Source organism: Uloborus diversus, chromosome 3 (genome assembly GCF_026930045.1).
Source record: "Uloborus diversus isolate 005 chromosome 3, Udiv.v.3.1, whole genome shotgun sequence".
Classification (NCBI taxonomy): Eukaryota; Metazoa; Arthropoda; class Arachnida; order Araneae; family Uloboridae; genus Uloborus; species Uloborus diversus.
Genome location: NC_072733.1, coordinates 82,363,567 through 82,386,259, shown reverse-complemented (window position 1 = coordinate 82,386,259; position 22,693 = coordinate 82,363,567). Strand labels below are relative to the sequence as shown.

General features: G+C 31.7%; 1 pseudogene; it reads right to left on the bottom strand.

Moving 5' to 3' along the window:
* Window positions 1-22,693, bottom strand: part of LOC129218826 (apolipoprotein D-like) — an 82,257-nt pseudogene that overhangs the window by 2,363 nt on the left and 57,201 nt on the right.

The following is a 22,693-nucleotide window of genomic DNA, read 5'->3' as shown; positions in this document are numbered from 1 at the left end:
GCAATATAAGATAGCCTGCAAAGCTATGTGATATTTATGATTGTCAATAACCAACAGAGCAGGAGATTCTTTGCTTGGTCCGATTCATTCAACTAGTCATTTGGTCAACTAGTTTAGAAATAGCCCCTGGTCACCCGCTTTCGAACGTTACCTCCCTTGATTCAATGCGTCCTTTAGTCCCAGAGGAGAAGCGCAAGGTCGTGTGGACAAACACACAGATTTTACAGGAATTTGATAAAGTGGACAACATCTAGTTAGTTTAATAAGTTCTGAAACACGGGAAATAGGCAAGCTCGTCATCTTGCCCCGCGTTGCTGCCCGTCATCTTGCCCCAGACTGCCTGTTTGAACGGATTCATCACCATTGCCATAAAAAAGGCGATTAATTGACATTTATTCAAGGTAATAGGTTGTAAGTTAAGTTACTCATAAATACTCAAGAGACACGATATATCCTATATGTATATGCAGCAGAGCTTATTTACATATGCATAAAAGTTATACCGTGGCAACGGTAAACAATCAGAGCTTCAAAGCTAACACAAATAGGGCGATTTCAGCGTCTCTATACTGTTGCTGAACGAACAGCGGATAGGAGAGCCAGTAGCATGCAGTTGATGCAGTTACCTAGTTTAAAACGGAAAAATTAAGGCATTCGTCATCTTGCACCGGTCTCCCCTACGTAAAATATTTCCAAACAAAGATAACAATGATTTCAGTTCTAATAAATGAAAAAATAAAATCGTTATTCTAAAATATTTTCAAAAATATTGTGCACTTTTCCTACAACAAATGACCTAAAAGAAGTAGAATGGTGATTATAAATGAACACACTATAATAACGATGTTTTTAGTTTTGTATTTATAGATTAAAATGAGAATCTATGAACTTCTATAACCATATGGTGCTTCTACAACGATGAATTTGCTTTGCTGAATCCATTTCTTAATTATAAGAAAAGTAAAAGCGTAAAATTATTTTGCTTTCTGGTAATTTGTTTAAGTATGTTTCATTACAAAATGCTAATTATTTATTCAATAGTTTATTTTTTACTGTTTTCCGTTCTCGCGAATCGACAATATCAAGTCAATATGTTTAACGACGTATTGGGTCATAGTATGAAAATGAGGCTTTTGATTTTGGACCCTCCCCTTGCAAAATTCCTGTGTGCGCCACTGCTTGTTACAAATATGTAACAATGAAGTATAATACACAGGGTGTTTCAGTGAACTGTGTCAGAACTTCTAAGAGAGGTAGGGTGCATTGTGACGACTCGAAACCATACGGCAATGTGGGGTCAAAATGCTATCCAGAAGCCAAAAATTTGAGACTTGTCGGGAGTATTTCAGATTGTTAGGAGTTCCAGTAGACAGTTGAAAAAACCGCGAGCACTTACTTTAACCCGTGTTACCTTTTGCTTTTTTACGTGTATTATTCAACAGATTTTTCATTTATGGTCTCTTTTCTTAATGGTGCTTCTGTGTACGTCACCGCTTTAGGAAAGCATTTCCGACCCCATATTGCTATATGATTTCGAGTCGTCACTATGCACCCTATCCCTCTTAGGAGTTTTAAAACAGTTAACTGAAACACCCTGTATAAGTAATACTTTATATGACATTTTCAAGTTAATTATGAGGTTACTTTTAATCATTTTCTGTGCTGTTTCTCAAAGAATAATTTACTAATGCAATAATAAATACAATAACTGTTTATCTCTGCATTCAAATATTGTTAAAAGTAGAAAACATTAAGAATGTCACAATTTACTCATACAACACTAGTTTAAAACCATTTCTTTTTTTTTTTTTTTTTCAAAAATTGATAAAGAGTTGACCGGTCCGCGAATTATTTTCCTAATTTTTGCCAGTCAGCTGGTCAAAAAAGGTTCAGAAATGCTGTTAAGAGGGTTGAAGTTTAACATAAATTGATGGCCATAGGTACACGTACGCTTAATAGAGCTATAAAGAGTGTCCCTGTTTGATTTGCATTTTTATATTTTTCGGTTATGTCTTGTAAGCTCTATTCTAAAAATGATCGATTTTTAACCTGTAAGGCAGGTCTGAATCCCACGTGCTTATCAACAACACGCAAGTCACTAGAATGGGGTGACTGAGATAAGCATACTGTCGAATTTGTACTTTTTCTTACTTTCTATCTTCAGTTTTGCATTCTACAATTATCAGTTTAGTATTCGATTATGTTCTACTAAATTCAAGATAAATTTAAACAAAATATTTCTATGCAAGTTCAGTACAACTGAACTCAACGTTTTGAATTAAGCATTAGGCAAACAACCGCAAAGCATCATGGAAACAAAACAGCTGAACACCAGAGTCGAATACAAAAATTCAAGCTAGATGGCGCACGCATCTTACCAGTGTGAGACGCCACTTCGTGCACGCAAGAGTATGCAACGGCGTAATTTTCATAATCGGTATCTAATATCCAAACAGGCTTCCTTCTGGCCAAAACTGAAAAAAAAAAAAAAAAAAAAAGAAAGAAAGAAAAAAAATGCTCAAAATTTCAATACAATAATTTAAAAAAATAAAATACAGTGACTATAATTCATTATGTATTTTTTTATTACTGTTCTAATGCCAAAGCCTTAATGTAGAAAACTTATGCACATCTTTACAAATCTTTAATATTTTTTATGAACTTGGACATTTATCGCTAACTAGTCATTTGATAGTAGCGAGTGACGTAAAAATTAAAGTGTATCGAATTTTCCGACAGTATCAATAAATTAAACTTTAAGGCTTTCACGCTATGGGAGAAATTCTATAATTGAGACAGTAAGAAGTAAAGGGATGTAAGTAGCAAATTTTAAAAAAAAAAGGGCGTCACGGGACGCTCAGCAGAAGTGATAACTTTCATAGGATTAAATTATTATTTTTTTTAATCCTATGAAAGTAACAATTGGCTTATGATAGCTATAATAAGCAACGAAATTTTTGCATTGTACGTTATCTACAAACCTTGAAAGACTGCATCAAGTACAGTTCCGTGACTTGTAGTGGATTCGTCTGGCTTATTGATCATTTGTAATTGTAATTTGGATAGTAGAAACGATAGTAAATTTTTAGCACGATCAGAAGCAAAATTAACGTTAAAATCTGCGGTTAAAATTAAAGGAATTGTATAATAATCTTCATTTACTAAAGCAGAACCTTCGTGTGTATAATTTAAAAGTTGTTTATGAATAAATTGAAGAATACTTGAAATACTTTTGTTTGGATATATATATATATATGTTGGCAATAATAATTTGTTTCTTTGCTTCATCTTTTCTCATCTTCTGTTAGTTTAATTTCTCTTTCTACTATCACTTGAAGATTAAAGCTGACCCAAAGAGTAAAGAAATAAAATTTCAGCGACCATGTGTGCTTTTGTCGTATGCGCGAACGAAAGGAATGCCAGACGAGAGTTGCGCCATTACGCGCGTTATGTCACAATTCGGTTTACTCTCCCCTAAGAAGTTTTCACTCAAAAAATAGCCTATAGCCTTCCTCAATAAATGGACTATTCCACACAAAAGGAATTTTTCAATTCGAACCAGTAGTTCCTCAGATTAGCGCGTTCAAACAAACAAACTCTTACGCTTTATATTATTAATTAAGTATTAAGAAAAATAAGACAATGATACGTATATAATATTTTTGTTTTACGAACTATTTTTAACATCGTTTAGGATTTTCTCTGAAAAGTACTCTCGAGATTTGCCTCATGGCTGACTAGAACCTACACCCACTGGATCGCAAAGCCCACACTTGGAGGTCAAGCCACCATCGCTACTCATATTCTGCGTTCCAAACACTTTACATTATAATGTAAATTTTCCCGTTTTCATAACATTTTTTATTGCTGCTCCACTGCTATTAGTTATAGCGTGATGCTATATAGCCTATAGCCTTCCTCAATGAATGGACTATTCAATAGAAAAAGAATATTTCAATTCGAACCAGTAGTTCCCGAGATTAGTACGTTCAAACAAACAAGCTCTACTGCTTTATATGGTTAGTATATATATATATATTATGCTTTGTTATCTGAACGGAGTCAAAACGTTAAAAAAAAAGAAAAAACACCCTTCAATTAAGGTTTTGCAACAGCAAGGGGCGTTTCCAAAAAAATGATTTTATACCGTAGATATATTTTTCGTCATTAGCCGACCCAGTATGATTTAATACGAGGGGGGAATTTCTTCAAGATAGAAGAACGATCTTGCATACCGATAGAAAAATAATCCACAGAAATAATATCTAAGATAAGATATTGAAGAGAAGTGTTTTTATTTTTGAAAATTTATATATATATATTTTTTTTTTGCTATCGCAGGCTGCTTGAACTGTTATGGCTTAGATGGCAGCACGTGTTTATTATTAAATTTAACCGCAAGGTTAAATACAAAATCAGTTGAACTAAGTTCGTTTTTTAAGCGTAGCTTTTCGAATGTAGCAAAAATGTGAGTGGCTATTTGTTTTTTCCGAAAGAGAGAAAAAAAAAAAAGATATTTTACCCATCAAGTTGTTTGTAATTTTAATGTTTTGCTTCGTATTCTAATAAATATTCATAGGTTAACTAAATGAAAAGCGTAATTTCAATTTGGGGTAGTAACTATTTTATTTGTACAAAGGGTCAAAAACTGACATCAGAAGAATCACTTCAGTATACGATTTTTTTTTCTGAGTAAAAAATTATTCTACTGTAGTCTGAAATCTTAAACCTGATACTTATATTTTCGCTTATATCATGCTTTAGTTTTCTGATTGGAACCCTAAGTTTCAAAAACAGAAGAGAAAAAAAATCCTTACAATTAAGAAACAATTTAGCTACAGGTTGCATCAAGTTTTCGTAACAGCAAGTAGCATTCCAATATCATTTATTTTATTGCCCGACTTGTGTTATTTATCGTATTTTAAGTGTTCGTGTAATGCGTGATTAGTCTGGTTTTTCGGTACAGATAGTCCGGGCTGGGCCCGATCACTCATTCTTCTGGTTACCAGTCGAACGCTCCGAGCCATTCAGCTCTGTCAGTCATTGTTGGGAATTCCAAATAATATTATCAATTATTTACGCTCATTATGATATATTTGGCTTTAACTAAATCCCTATTTTCTTTTATCTTGCAAAGTCACAAATGCTACTTTCAATGTTTGTACCGTATTTCCCGATCTTAGACACGTGCGTGCCTTACGTCATGAAATGACGAAGTTCCTTTTCATTTGATTGGCCGCCGTTCTAACATCGGTAAATGCGCATCCCAAATGCATGTCTTGTAATTCATGCAAATGACTCTGGCTGGCTATATATGTTGCTTCGGTAGCTCAGTTTTTCTCTCTCTCCTTTAAGGCGCCGTATTTTAATTTCATGGTCAGCCAAGTCGGCTATTTGCCGTCATGCTCTCGATTAGGCATTTTATAACTGTAAACTTTATCTGCAAACCTTAAGTTCAAACTACTGAAACCTCGATTGCATAAATGACTCTTCATTTGTCATACTGCAAATTTACAAATAATGGTTTTGCGTGTTTTACTAAATTATCTACGCTTCGAGAGAACTTATTTTGTAATTTTATAATTCATATTTAAATAGCTCGCCAAGGATATCATTGTATTTTATCACCATGGCGGAAATAAAAAGACATAATTTCAACCGCAGGTATTGTTTTCTGAAAAGGACTCCAACTACACTCTGCAAATCAAAAGGGCACTAATTAAATTAGTCATTCGTTGACATAATCCCATCGCACAATACGGTTATGGACATCCAGCGCCCTCCTTGCGTTTTATATTTGGAGTTGATGAATGAAACGTACATTTCCTGGTGATTTATAAAATTTGTCAGACGGCGGGCCCTGAAAATTCAAAATGGAGATCAAAAAACTGAATCGGGATAACTACGCCACGTGGACCGAAGATATGAAGGCAGTCCTGATGTCAAAGAACTGTTTGAGACTAATTTCCGGAAGCGAAGTAGAACCAGCAAAAGATTCTGCCTTACTTCAAGATTTCCGTAAAAGAAGCTATAAGGCGTACAGCCTGATTTATTTAATGTACGTTCGGAGTACAAACCACTAATCAGTGATGTAGAAATACCGAAAGAAGCTTGAAAGAAATTAGAAACCCATTTTAGACCTGATTCAAGAGCGAGAGTAATCGGCCTCACAGACTAGTTTTTTTCATGCCGAATTGACGAAGGTGAAGAAATCAATATTTACGCTTCAAGATTGAGAAAAATAATGAAATAACTTCAAGATGCCGGTAAACCAGTTTCGAGTTACTATGAAGCTTTTCAACTTATCCGATACTTACCTGCTGAATTCGAAGGAAAAGTTCAGTCTGTATACCGGTGGGAAGACTAATTTCACATTCGACAAAATTCTCAAGGAACTTTTAGCCGAAGAATCCCGGTTGCAACAAGTTCAGAGAGATCGCAGTGAATATTCAAGTTTTGCATTAGCCGCCTCCTGTTGGACTTTAAATAGTACGAAAGTCAAACCATGCAAGTACTGCCATAAAATTGGGCACACAGAGTCAAAGTGTTTTAAAAAGAAGAGGTCAAAAGAAAATAACTTCATCTGTTCTGCATCAGTAGATGAAGAGGATCTAAAATTGTGCTGGGCCCTGGATTCGGCAGCCTCAAATCACTTTTGCAACAACAAGAGACTGTTTCGAGATTTCCAGCCCGTGAATCAATATAGTATAGCTACCGCTCTTCAAGGATCCACCTGCAAAATCGAGGGAAAAGGAACAGTGGTCATAATCCTGAAAAACAAAGGTAACACCGAAAGAGTGACTTTAAATAATGTTCTGTATTCTCCCAAATTGCGCAGAAATTTAACTTCAGCTTCACTAATTGACCGTTCTGGTAATTCTTTTTACTGTAGAGTTGGTAAATTTATTGTGAAATCTAAATGCAATAGTCGAATCGTTCTTACAGTTAATTGAAAGAGTGTTTTTATGTCGTTAATCCCACGTATTCTCATTTTGATTCTATAGCTAACTATGTACAGAATTCCAAAAATGATAAAAGTAATGAACGTATGAATAAAATTTCAACTTTGAAAAACGGTGCTAGCAAATCTAAAGCTTCGGTAATGAAAAGGAAAAGTAAGACTTTTGCGAAAAATAAAGCAGATTTTAATTCCGACACCTGTAATTTTAACGGGAGTTCGAAAAAATATCCAATCTGGTGAAATTAAAAATACTAATGTTTCTAAAAGTATTTTTACGGATGTTAAATTTAATGAAATTCATAATGAAGCGCAGAGTCTTCATACCATTCCTACACACGTTCCGGAATTAGGAAAATCGAGCTCTGCAAGTTCGAGCCAGATTCTAGATCCCGCTAAAATTGTCTGGGTTAGAAAAGCCGTTCTTCGTCCAGATAGATCGCGTACGAAAATTTATTATTCAATTGAGGGTTCAACTGTTAGGTTACGTTCACACAAAGACGTGGAAAAATTCTGCCATATCCCGTAATATTGAGTATATGAAGGAAATTTTTAATTTTAGCCATAAAAATCATTTTTCTGAAATTGTTGATCCAGACATGGCGGGACCTAAATTATGACTAGAATCTCGCAATTTCTCATTTATCCGATTGTTATTTTCAATTTTAGCTTGGAAAATGAAATGGTTGCATTATGAGTTCGAGATAAAATGCACATACTCACATGCACCTTTCAAGAGGAACCATTAATGTATCACAGCCACAAGGATCCTTATAACATTGAATATGACTGTAAATTTTATCGAGCGCTATGTGCTGTACACCAATCGGATAGAGAAAAATTTACTGAAATTAACAATTTGCTACTAAATTTGGGTTTTCATAAATTATCTTGGGCAAATTGTGTATATACATATGAAAATAATATAGTGTTAATTCTTTATGTTGATGACATTGTTGTGTTTTGTAAAAATGAACAATATTTAAATACTGTCACTTCAAAACTGCAATCTAAATTTGATATAAAAATGCTGGGAAAAACTAGTAAACTTCTAGGAGTTGAATTTGAAGAAAGCAACGGTAATTTGTTCATTCACCAACAGACATACATCAACAAACTATTATATGTGATACTTATAAGTAGGGTAGGTGGGGGTAAAGCCCCGCGATTTACAGTTTCTATAACATCATGGTCAAGAAAGGATAGCTTTTCCCACTTCCTTTAATTAGGGTCGTAGAACGGTTTGTTAACTTACTCCATCGAATTCAAACTCTGTCTGATTTGTAATTATCCAGAAATAAACAATTTAGTTGGAAATCAAAATTGCGGGGTTTTACCCCATAAAATGGGGTAAAGCCCCGCAATGCGGGTCTTTGCCCCATTCAAGATGAATGCGAATAATAAGAGTGACTGCTTGATGAAAACATTTGACAATCCCTATAGTGTCATTGGTTTATTGTTATTTATCAGTATTGAACTCGAATATATCATGTATTTAAACATGTTTTTTTAAAAACTAGTACAAAAATGATTCAGTCTCCACAAAAGAAGGATTCAGTTACGTGGGAAAATATGACAGCCCCCTTATGAAAAATAACTTAATTGACTGAAGCTAAGCTATGTATACACTGCAAAAAAAAGCTGTTGTTTTTACAGTAAAATACTGGCAGCTCACATTCCAAAGAAAAACTGCAAAAATTACAATTCTAAACTGTAAAATTTGCAGTAATATACTGTTTTATAACAGACTTTTACTGTGAAATTTACAGCGATAAACTGTAAAATTAGCGGTAATATACTGTCTTTTAATGGAGTTGCCCTGTGAAATTAACAATGATTAACTGTAAAATTAGCAGTAATATACTGCTTTTTAATAGAACTGCCCTGTAAAAACTTACAGTATCAAACTGTAAAATTAGCAGTAATATACTGTTTTAGGAATGACTTGACCTGTAAATTTAACAGAGATAATATGTAAAATTAACAGTTATATACTGTTTTGTAACGGAATTGCCCTGCAAAATTAACAGTATCAAACTGTAAAGTTAGCAGTATTACGCTGCGGAATCAACTGAATTGCGCCATAAAAGCAGCAGTAGTATACGGTTTTATAAATGATTTGTACAGTAAAATTAACAGCAGTAAACCATAAAATAAAATTTTCAATTTTTATGCAAAAGGGTTTTTCACCCTATGGTTGTCTCTTTTCATAGTCGAAATCACTGCTTTTTCAGCTGAAGAACAATATAGAAAAGTAAAGCATTTGATTCTGTATGTACGTTGTAGAAATCAGCCTGCATACGAAATCTGTTCCTTTTCTAAAGTTTTTCAACAACAAAAATGTTTTAGGCTATGAAAAGCGACAAATAAAGAAATATAAAACATTTACATAAAAATAGTTAACTGCTGCTAAATATATGTTTTATTGATATTAATTTCCTTGTACACAAAATAAATCAATGCCCCATCTCAATATTTTATAAACACCTGTTAAAGAAGAAAAAGTGGTGCATTTTCATTTCTACAAAAAACTTTTAGCTCTATTGCAGACTTAAAAGTTTACAAATAGAAGGAAATTGCAAAATATGGTCGAAAAATTTATTTTAAACACAGTTATAGCTTTTTCATAATACAAAACTTTTTGATCCATGAAGGTAGTAAAAATGAGAAAGTTTTTTATATATAACTGAAAATACTGCATCGTATCTTCACTAAAAGTACTTTTTTCACTTCCAGCATTATTGTAATGCTAAAATGTGCATCATAACGTGGGAAATGTTTTGCAATATGCAATCCATTAAACCTTTAAGTTTATTTTAACTTTATGCATGCAATTATGTGCATTTAGTTTTCTTTTATCTTTATTCCAGAATATTTTCGTGGTTTTCTTCATTTTTTAATGTTATAAGTTGCATTTGGATCTACTTTATTTGAGAAATACTAGTAACAAGCTAATTTTATTTCACACCATATGTGCAGTATACAGCATTTAGACTGCACAGAATGGTTTTTATTCTAAACTGATTATTATAGATTAGATAATACTTTATCCTATTAACCTTTTAAAGTTTACATAAATGAAAACTATAAATATGTGACGGTTTAAAATTCCAGAGCTACTAAACAGAAACAATTTTTTACTCCGTTTAAAGTTAAAAATTGGTTTTACTACTCCAAAAATTATATAACTTTATATTATGTTATATTGTTTTCATGAGAAAAAATGAAACATTCACACCATTAAAAATTGCCAAATTATTTTATTTCGTATACATCACCTATAAATATCGATTAGTAGTTTTTACAGTGAAATTGCAGAAATTCATTTAAAACCGAATGCTAATTTTTTCAAGGTCAATATTTTTACATTACAAACTTGATTCTTTGTGACATCTTTGCCGACTTAGGCGCCATCATTAGGCCTTATATCATGAAAGCATCTGTCAAAATAAAAATTGTTAGAATCTCATAAATCTTGTAAACACCAAAAAAACATTCATGGAAAAATCAAATTACGTAGGTATAAAAATACACCCTAAAATGATTAAAATTATGAATCTGAATGATCTGAAATTAAGATTGCCTTGGGAGTTGCTTTTATTTTTAAACCGCTTAACATATACCTAAATTGTAATTGAATCGTTTATTTCAGGAACCAGTTAAGCGCTAAATATGTTTTAAGGAGAAAAAAAACTGCTGTGCAGTAATTTGGAAACTACGCAACTGAAACGGTGGTTTATTAGTGTCTAATTAAAATAGACCTAATCTGAATACTTTACATAAGAACTCAAAAAAGAAAGAACATAATCTTACATTTTATCTTCCATGTCAAGAAATGCACTTATACTGGTTTCTGAAATATAATTTTAAAAAATCCTTCTAACTTTCGGTAGTTTTGAAGGATTTTGTAATACATAGGAGACCGTTGATTAAGAGTAATATTTATTTTTTTCGATCGGATAACTGAAGTGATCGGTGATTGGGAGAATGAATATCTTAAGGATAATAAAACTTGAAACTAGTTTCTTCTTATAATAGGCTACAGATTATTGGATTGCAATATGTTTACTTCAAAGCAATAATTAGGATGCGGTAGAGAATTATTTTTTTAGAAAATGGAGCAAGGTCGACGTTTAAGACAACCAATTGGGAAATATTGAGGTATTCATTTAAAACAATGAATACTGCATCTAGCCTGTTTTAGCCCCCCCCCCCTCCCCGAGTTGCTATAGTACAACTGAAAACCGTAGATGTTTTTTCTTTCTTTTCCTTTTTTTTAAACTCATATTCCATTCCAACACTTGTTAACAGCTCGAGCTATGTTCAACTGATACTAGCTTCATATTCTTTTTCTTTGACAGCTGCCCATTATTAGAAAAATCTGAATATGAAACAATGTGCGATGAAAATTATTATTTAGATTTCTGTACTTAATATGAAATATTTTACTTGTAATTTTTTAAAATATTTTTTTTCATATATTTTATTCCACAACTGTGTTATTATATTGTTTAAATTTAATTTTTTGGAGCTTTTTTCTAAGTACTAAGGAATTTAATAAGAAAATCATTTGAGTTGAAATAAAATAATACTGTAAGAGCATTCTATCTTATATCTGTCTTAATATAAGATAAGCATAATTTAAGATGTTTCATTTATATTTTATGTCTTTCAAAATGTGGACGCCCCCCCCTCCATTTTGAACAGCTATCGATGTCCCCATTTAATCCACCAGCGACTTTTTTTAAAGTGCTACTTCTTTTGATAGGATTTAGACAATTTATCTTTAAGTTTTTCCTGAAACCCGGAAGAAACAATTCTATATTCCCAAAATCAAGATGGCTTAGTTAAAGTCAATTCAGTAAAAAGTGAAAATCGATCAGAAAAGTTGAAAGTTTTTAACAAAAGAATAAATCGACAAACATGTCAATAAATAGATTAAATCTGATACCGCCAGTTCTAATCATTAAGAAATTGTAAGTCCACATTTGGCCCGCCGTCCTTGTTGTAAACAATGCTACCCTTCTTGGAAATGCTTGCCAGATGACCGCACCTCTTTTAACTGTAAATTTAAATATGCTCACATTTGCAAAATAACTGCTTTTTATTTACATTACAATAAAAATAATCTATAATTTTGTTTGATAAGTGTCACAAGTCTGAATATACGAAGAAAGTTTCATACGTTGTAATACATCGTACTTTAAACTCAAATCTTTATTGTTGTTCTCATTATGAAGTTGACTTTAAATTTTGTTCCTTTAAATTTTTACAAACATACGTACAATAAATAATAAAGTACTTAACATTCTGATTTGGTTCCTTCATCTTTAATAACATGTAAAAACAAAGAATCAGTGCTCCAAAATTTACTGGAAAATAAAAATAAAAAAATAAATAAATAATGAAATAAAATACGTTTAATTTAGCACTAGCAACAGAAATTTCTATATTCCGATGATTCTTGAAATGATAATATTCAACTACCCATAAAAACACATTTTGAATTACAAGTTTAAAAAACCCAGACGTAAATGAATTGTATGATCCATCACATTCAAATAAAAAAAAAAATTTAGTTTATCTTGTTCCAATACATAGTTTTTGATTGTAACATAAAACCTGAAAACAGGCACACAAAAATCAGCTTCAGGGACCCAATATGGCACACAGACCGTAGGATAGGCTTTAGTGGCTAAGAACGCTCTAAAACTCAAAAGCATTTGTGATTACAAATTACATCCTAAAACATAGAAATATAAATGAAAAAGGTACTTATAAACTTCCATTACCGGCATTCATGTCACTAAGTGAATCATCGCAACATCGTTCAGACTAGAGGCTTCTTTGAAATTCCAAGTGGAACACAACCACGAACTGCCATCTTGATAAAATCAGACCCCATTCAATTCTGGTCACAAGTTACGTAGTTCTTTACATTTGCATACCACTAAACTCATATAAATAATATTGCATTAGTGAATAAATTTAGATGAAGGAAATTCAGGCGGCTAGAATGAAATACTTTAAGACATGAATAAAAAAAATAGAAATATATTACAGGCCATCCGTTTGTGTGCACAAATTATAACTTAAACATAATGGAATAATTGAAACATTTCAAAAAAAGAAAAAAAAATTCTAGAAAAATACGTCATTGCAATTCAAGCTTTATGTAAATTTTCCCTAGAGAAAGGTTTTGTAAAACAATCAGCTACATTATTTTTAGTTTCAAAAAATTGTATTCCAAATTCATTTTTATCTGTCAAATTCCTTAGGAAATAGTACCCCACATCAATCTGCTTAGTTCTACAATTTCCTATTGCTAGAAAAATCGATTGCAACTAGATTGATTAATAGTACTCTGTACTGTGTCAATCTAAAATTCTGAACTCTTTTCGTAGCCAATTGATTTAAAATTCCTTTTACCCACATCCTTAGATTATTCGCTAATTGAAATATACTCCGCTTCCATCGTTGACAGTTCTACGCATTTTTGTTTGAATGTACCACCATATTATTCGTACCCTATCCAAAAACACTACAAGCCCCCCCCCCCTTGAAATCCGGTCGTCGTGATTCGAGGCGTAATCTGTATCAAAATGACAATGATTTATTCAATTTACAGACAAAATTTAGATTTCAGGGATGGACAAACCTTTCAGGTTGTCTCACAAATCTCCTCTTTTACATCCGCATATAGATACGCATTGCAAACATCTACATGGAAATGGACTCAGTGTAGCTTATACACAAAAATTCAAAAGAAAGCTTCAATCAAAGGAAAGGAAATTACTGGAGATAACACTTGCGAAAAGTCCCCCCCCCCCACTTGGTGGGTATTTAAAATTACCAGTCTGGTCTTGAAGCGCATTATTTCATTCTGCTCATTTGTTTTTAAATAAAAAAAATCTGTACCTTTTTTTCTTTCTTAAACTTTCATTCAGTGGAACGAATACGTAAACGTTTCTTTCTCATATCACCTGAATTTCTTGAGCCATTCCGTTTTGCCAATTTTAAATCTCGGAAATGTTAGCTTCTAGCATACTTGAATTATCCCCCCTATCTTCATAAAAATCCTATACTTTTCTTGAATTATCATCACAAGTGAAATTAAAATATTTTGTGTCATATTCAATGTTATTTTCAGAACAATAAACCTCGACTTCGCGATTCGGACTTTAGAACCGTCGTGTCAATAATATAATACTTATCCCTGCATTCTTTATTTTGCCTTGGACTTTCTTTAAGGCATTTAATTCGCATAAATCCACATCCTAGAGCTTTCGCGAAGGGCTTTTCCCTGATTGGCTACCGTGCTGGCGTGACGTCTACCGTTTAACCGGAAATGAAGTGTATGCGTGTGACGTCACTCCCTTACATGCCAGCTCTACTTTACCATGTTAATCCTACTAGGATGCTGAGTGAGGTATAATATTTGGGAAATTAGGAAAGGTTTTATCTATTTCTTCGGTTTCAAATGCACTTATTTCAATACCAGGTAAGTCGAAGCATCAAATGCAATCAGTCTTATGTTCATTTTAAATACAGATTTTATTTGAGAGATAGATAAAGTTTTGTTTACGTTCGCGTAGTGAACCATTGAGCCACCATTCTGCAAGTGGCGTTATTATATAGTCGTACATTTTTCCTTCCATCAAAAACTACTTGAATTGATGAAACTATTTTCATATTAAATGAGTAAAAGTCACTAAAAAATCCGTATTTCATGAAATTTATTGGTTTTTTCTTCGATTTTTCAGAATTACATAAATGTTTTTTTACATTCGTTGAGGTGAAGTGTTGTTGTTAATTTTGCCTCTTGTTAAAAAAATTCTGCTTATTTCAACTCAGTTATGAAGCTTTTTATGACATTTTATAGTCTGTTAAAGCATTATATGCAAGGCGTATATCATAAAATTTTGTTTATAATCACTGAATGAACCACCTTTTTCTACGTTGTGTTGCTACTATTTTAAACTCTAAACAAATGCGTTACACATTTTTCTCTCATTAAAAACAAGTTACATTGAGATTAAATGAGTTAAAGTCACCAAATTAGCGGCATTTCTTTAATTTTATGTGTTTTTTTCCTTTTTTTAAAAATAAAATGAATGCTTGTTTACAATTCGTCGTACCGATAGTATACGTTATATCGTTTGACGATTCTGTTTATTCTGCAGATATTAATTTCTTCCTAGAACTTATTAGCCTTAAGTTTTATTATTTTGGTTCAAAGTAAGTTAGAGCGAGGAATGCAATAATTATGAAGTATAGTCTAGGTTCAGTTAACCACCCATGTTCCATGTTGTGATTTTCACTGTTGACTAATCACTGCAGGTTTTTCTTGGATATCAAACCATTTGCATAGGTAAAAGATTTAAACTAAAGTTACAAAATACATATATGTATTTCATACATTTCATGTACCGTTTTTTGTTCTTCAGATTTAGACGTTTGTCCACATTTGTTGAACCTATATCCACCTATAATGTCATTTGCTATGTAGTGTTGGTGTTATTTTCTGCTTTTATTAATTTTTTCTTAAAATTTTATTTATAGCTTTACACATTAAAAAAAAATTTGTATAAATGTCTAAAGCATTTCAAACAGAACATTTTGAGCTGTGATGCAAAGATTTTCTAGACATAGTTTAAACTTTAAAACTATGTTGTCAAAAGCAACACATTTTTGTAAAAAATATTTTTCTTCAAGAAAGTTATATGATCGTAACAATACCCAAAAGAGGCAAGGTAAGAGAAAGGGCAAATCTGCATTTTGCATCAGAAAACAATGGAATTCCGGGGTAGTCTAGGAAAAGTTTTGGTCTTTAAGCTGTTCTACACTGTGACTTTTACTATCAAAATTCCAAGTATTTTGTTTAGGTGTGTAATACCTTCAGTGCTTGCTTTTAGCCGACACTCATTTTTCAATATCATTCAAACATGATTTCTAAGAATATATGCTGAAAATTGCATAATTGAAGTGTGTTATTTACTTATAAATCTGATGATTTTTGAATATTTTGATGAGAACATTTTATCTGCTTAGTTGTGTTTATGTACATCTTTTGATGTATTCCTTTTTTCTTTTAGAACCCTGAATTTTTTTGTTCACGTTCGCAATAACTTCAGTCTGCGTGATGGCTCAGATTCTCAAAAGATGAGAAGCAGGAGAAAATTGGACCAGAAATACAAGGTATAATTCAGTTTTGTTATGTTAATATCTATGCATAATCATTTAAATGATTTTAGACAGTAAGAATTGAAAAGATATTTAGTTAGTCTGTTGGATCATTCAAGAACCTGACATATTTATTACCTTTTACATACATTACTACTAAGTAATCATAAATATGTATCCTGCACGAGAACTATCACGTGAGGAAACCGAAAAAATAACTTCATTCAAAAAATTTAAATACTGTCAGCCACGTTTAATGGGATAACAAATAAAAACCTCCCAGAACAAAAATATTTCCCCATTAACACAATGTTAACCATCCCCACTTAATCAAATAATTTCCCGGGACAATCAAATAATATTCATCGGTTTTCGCAAAGATTCTTGCTGAGAAAATTTTTGAATAAATTAGAAATGAATAAGTAAGAATTGTTGATACAAAAAAAAATTATATACATATATTTCGCCATCAACGGGTGAGAAAAAACTTTTTTCCCCATCCAAAAACATTCTCTGTTCTAATTTCTTTTGTTGACCACACAATAAATAGCGCATTCAGTAATTAAATTAAATAATACTAAGAAATATACACATTTCAGACGAAAGTAAAAAGTGATGAATATCAAATGTAAAACATGGCAGACGAGGAGAGAAGAAAAGATATTAGGAAAGTTTCATGTATTAAATGGAATGCAGACTATTTACACATTAAATTTTGTCCTAATGATTACAGAGCTACATTTGTTCTTTAAAAATTACACCATGTCCTAGGTACGCTTGCCATGCCACAGCTTCATTCCTTTTTTAATGAAAGAATTAATTTAAATGACTTAACGAATATCTATCATAAAGACACAAATTATTTCATGGTAAACTGTCATTCATATTTTATGTAAATTTTATTTAGAAAGCATCAGATTAGTCATAATTATTGTTCTGCTAAACTTTTGCATATTTTATGTTAAAAATAATTTTTTTTTTTATTTAAATATAAATGTTCTGTCACCACATTATTACTTTAGCTTTAATTATTTCTTTTTTACTTCACCTTTTTTTATTTATTTTTCTGTGATGGGATTATTAATGTTCTATACTACAATCCTCTGACAAACCTCTGTTTTAAACCTTTCATACTCGAAAAGGATTTGTGTGCAGCATTTTTTCCTAGGTCATCCAGTGTTCATACTCTATTTAGATGAAAAAATTACATGACTTGTTCATGACTTCAATGAAAATTTTCATGACCTTGTTATATGAAGAGAATAGCACTATTTAATCTCAAATTTGTTAATTTTTGGAAATGAGTATTAGCAAAACGTCTACATGAATGCCACAGCCTCATAGAAGCACTTACTCATAATGGAAAAATTATAATTGTACACTTAAAAAACCGGACTATTCTTATTTGTCTTCATCATATAAATTTAAGTGAAGTACAAATGCAGTGAAACGAGTATGATGCTTAAATGTCTGATGTTTTTTTATAAACTGGCAGAATGATAATGAATGAGACAAAGATTGAATGAGTCATCACTAAGTTTCAATAAATTTGCCTCAAAAGTTACCTTAGTGTCAACAGTGCATTTAATCATCCACATAACTTGATAGTGTTTTGGTTCTTTAAAGTAAAGCCACATAGTTTAGTTTTTTATGTTTCTAAACCAAATCTTTTTTTGAAAAAAAATTCAGTAATGAATCAATCTTCTGATTCAAAAGTATATTTGTTTTGTTTACTTATTTGAACATTTTCAAATGCATATTGATTAATAAGTTGAGAAATTTCAAAACATGTTTGATTCCTGACATTGAACGTAGCAGTGGGTAGCATGGATTAATTTTGAGGGCCATATGTTGGGCACTACTGTTTTAGAGTATAAGAATTCCTCTTTTTCTGTATTCTATTGCCTGACTAAAGATCTTTATTTTCTAAAACCTTCAACAAATTAAGATAAACTCTGATAAATTTAATAATAAAGTTCTTACGAGTGATGGAATCGAACTCGGATGCAATTAAATCACTTTTTTTGAGTGGGCGTGGCAAAACTAAGAACGAGAAATTTCGCTACTACGGAATGTGAATCATAAGAGGTGTTGAAAATGACAGTGAATTCAAAATAAGTGATGCCCAAGCAGTAAAATCACATCGCAAAAAAAAGGCAAGCGGCTGCGACATAAGTGAATGCAATGAGATTTCAAAGTTCAGATTTGATTTAGGGATCATTGAATTTTCCACTTTTAATAGCTTTTGTGTGCTATTCTGTTAAATCACTTAAGATTTCTAATGCTGCTTTAGTTAATATTACTTTCTCTTTGTCTAGGACATTTTTCCATGACTTTTCCAGGTCTGAAAAAAATTCGTTAATTTTTTTTTCAGTGAATTTCCAGGGTTTCCAAGACCCAAACTATGGTCATCAAAACTGGAGTATCTGGAGTCATTAGCCTAGCAATACGTTTTTCATATGAACTGATATTTGCTTACAGCTTAAGGTGTTTGTATTGATTGTTGGATTGGTACATATTATGAATGTATGTAAAAAAAATTAAAAGTTTTTATGTAAAAAAAAAAAAATCTAACATTCAAAAGAATAAATCTTTTTAAAAGTATATATTTGTCTTACTTTTTATGCTTTTCTTTTTAATGGGTATTTAATTCAAGAAATGTCAGAGAAATAACAAATATTCATTTCCTGGAAATGTAGTTATTCTCAAAGTGGATTATTTAAGCATAAGTTTTTCGGCAGAAACTTTTAAAAAAAACTAAATGGGATGGACTTTTAAAAAAAAAATTCCTTCAGTACTGTTGAATTAATTTTTAAATGCGTTGATGTTGATTTAATATTTTTTTATTATCATGAATGTTTACACAATTTGAGTAATTTAATGCAATGCAGCAGATGGAGATACATTGTTAATGTAGGAAGAATAAAGGGAATATTTCCCCGAATAGTTTACCAGCTTCCAATATAGTTAAGTTTTCAGCATAGGCTTCTCGTACAGGAGGGAAAACTGCTCCCTTACTTCAAAAGATAAATATTAATGATAGATTGAAAAGTGATTTTTACAGGGTGGATTAATTTATTTCATGAAAACAAAATTTACAAATAAATAGACTTTTCTCATATTTCATAAGAATAGAACTTTTTAATTTGGAAATGGGCAGTTTACAATGGTTATCCAATGTAATTTTTCATGCTATGTTCCATATATATAGAGGCCTTTTAACCAGTAATGTTAAAAACTAATAATGTAAGCCAAATTTAAAAATACAAATTCAGCTTTGGAGGCACCGGTTGGTTTCAGCACCGAAGCCTCCTCACTTCTTTTGACCTTTGTAGTGCACCAGGTGCCAATGATTTTCTGGAATCCCTTAAAAGATGACAAAGACTTATAAATTTGCATTGCGGTAAGCCGCTGCATTTATTGCAGTTTTTTTTTGTGTGTGTGTGTGTCAACATTCTGTGTTCTGCCAGATGTCATCGATAAGCTCACTTCTTTTGCATTGAAGAAAAGGGCTCCCCATAACCATGAAACTGCAATACATCAAATGTAGCTGCGTATTATTCTGAACTCAGGTGTGACAAATCAAACCATTTAACAATGCCATCTGTAAAAGGAACGAATATATTCACATTTATAGGAAGTACCAGAAATTTATACATAAGACATTATGATGATAAGAATTGTAGAAATATGGGAAACAAAAAAAGACAACGTTTATTTTCTGTTAATAAATCTAACTACATACATATCAAGTAACTTGAAGAAAAAAATCATAGTATGGAACTAAGATTTTAGAAATTTAAAACCATGGTGATGCAGTTGTTGTGAATGATACATTTAAAAAACAGCTGATTTTTATCTGTAACAAATAATGAATGCTACTGATTCCAAAGATATTTTGAGAATTCGGAATCTGTACCGAACATTTTTATCTGAAACGTTTTGCCAATCTTCCAAAAAAAAAAAGGTAACAGTAGGGATATTTAAACTATTTCACTATTTTCATTCAAGAAAATCTGAAAAAAAAAAAATAATAATAATAATAATTATATCATACAGTGCATTTTAAAAATATAAATAAAAAATATGTCTTGTAAAGTACACAGTCGATTCTCAAACCTGAAATTTGCAATTGAGGCAGTGAGAAGCAAAGGGATGCAGGTGCCAAAATTAAATTAGAGATAACTGGGACAAAAGGTAGGTGAACCTCTCCTCTGTTTTGGGGCAAAAGATAGTAGCAGGGGGGTGGAGAAAGGACACCTGTTGGCTCGAGCCTGAAGGGGGCCCAAGATTTTTTTTTAAATGAGGGGGAAAATATGTGTAGAGCCGTAGGTGTAAACAATTTGGAGGAGGCTTGTAAAAGGTTAATGAAAGCCTACCTATGAGGGCAACTTCAAACATTTTTTACTGAAAACTTGAAAATGTCCATTTACATCCCTTTGCTTCTCAGTTTCAACAGTCTAAAATTTGCACAATATTTCAGATCAAAACAATGAAATTTACACTAAAATATAGGGTTGGAATTTGAAATATAGCCAATATTTAAAATTAATGATAAAAAAGTTAAATGTTTAAAAAATGGAATAAATTTGTGTATTGAAGTTAAATTCCAAACACTGTTTCAATAAGTCTATCATAATTATTTCATGCTAGAATTTATACTGATTGTCCGACAGATTTCACTACAAAGCTTTCTTTCTGGTGGTTTTTAAAATGTAAGACATTCTCTTACAATTTCATTTCATACATAAAGCAGTTACTTTCAGTTAAGTATTTTTGATTGAAAAAGGGGGTAAAATCAATATGTGAGGAAATAAAATAATTACAAGTTCTAGAACACTGAATAATAAAAAATACATACACATAACGTTATAGGTTTAATTTCTTTCGACCTAGGCTAATTTGTTTTCTTTAAAAATACTTCAGAAAATGACAGAAGTAAAATTAAATGATCATTATGAGCTGTAAATAATTGAAAATAAATTAAGAATGCTGCAACAGAGAACTAATTGTAAAATTATTGTAACGAAAGCTTTTCTAAAGTTGGAAAAAAATTCAGAACTTTTCCATGAATTCAACTTCAGAAAATTTGTACACGAAACATTGAATAACAATTTGTAAATCTGCACTGTGATATTTTGTGACGTATTAAAAACTTGTAAACGGTATGAAAATGAGGTACATTTTTAAATGTCTGACTAGTGCCACCACTCACAAAAACCGATTGCACACAATGTTTTAAGTTTTAATAACTGTAATTAATTTTTGACAGTTATGTTGTTAAATGTTGAATATAGAATAGAAAATCATAAATATTTACATATAATCAGATATGAAACAAAAATCCAAAATTATTCCATGAATGCTAATAGCAATGTTTAGAAATCCTTAGAAAAAGTAACTAGTCCGTAAACAAAATGACTGGTCAACTAAACACCAAATGTAGTTAAACTTGAAATGTGTTCCTACATCAGATTGTAGCTAATAAATTTAAAGGGTGAAATTAAAAAGGGCTCATGAAAAACACATTTAATACATTCCAGAAATTCAAAAATTCATTTTTAATATTTTGAAGCAAAAAATTACAGAACAAAACATAACTTTACACTTAAACTTGTTTTTGTGCGGTCTTTTTTATACAATTTAGCAGTAGTTTTTGTTGCAAAAACTTTTTACAGCTACTCATGAAGTTGCAGACAATTATTTTATTAGAATTGTTTTCATGCAATCAATATTCACTACACAAAAACATGTTTGAGTGTACTGAATTTAATGTTTACTAGTGGTTTTAAAAAACAAATGATTCCAAAGAAAATACCATTGAGTTTCTGGAACCAAATTAGCAACTTTGGACCCCCATTGCATCTGAACTTGGGCCTATGCAAACAAATCACTCTGTCTGGGCTCATAACTAAGGCGAATTCCCTAAAATCCAGAATTTGTCCAGATCCATGACCCTCAAAGAAGTGGCGTTTGGTACAAAGATAGTTTTTCTGTGAAAAACAAACATTGGTAATGTTAAACAGTAAGTTATCACCTCAAAGTCAGAAATACATGCAATACACTGACAAACTAGTTATTACGCACATCGAGTGCAGTTTTGTCCTTGTTATTAACTCATCAGTCTGGAATAGTGAATATCCAAGCTGGAGACATATGTCATCTCATTGAATCTGAGAGGGTTAAAAAACTGTTTACTACTAGTTTGCTGGAATTCTCAGGATTGATGGATATGCTAATTTTGCTTTAGCAGAAATTAATGGAGGAAAAAATGGAAAGTTATTACGTAATCCAAAAGGTTTAACAAAAATTTAAAATTTATAATTAAACCCCAATTATATTAACCAGATAACCCCCACATCAACACCGGATAACCACACCAACAGTACCGTATGACCAGCCGGATATCCTGCAAAAATCTGCCGAATATCCTATCCCGAGAGGATTGGATATCGCCGGATATCGGAGAGTAGAAAAATGAGCCGGATAGCTGTTGGGTATCCGGTGCATCCCTAACTGCAACCATTTTACTTAAATTTTGATTTTTCGTAA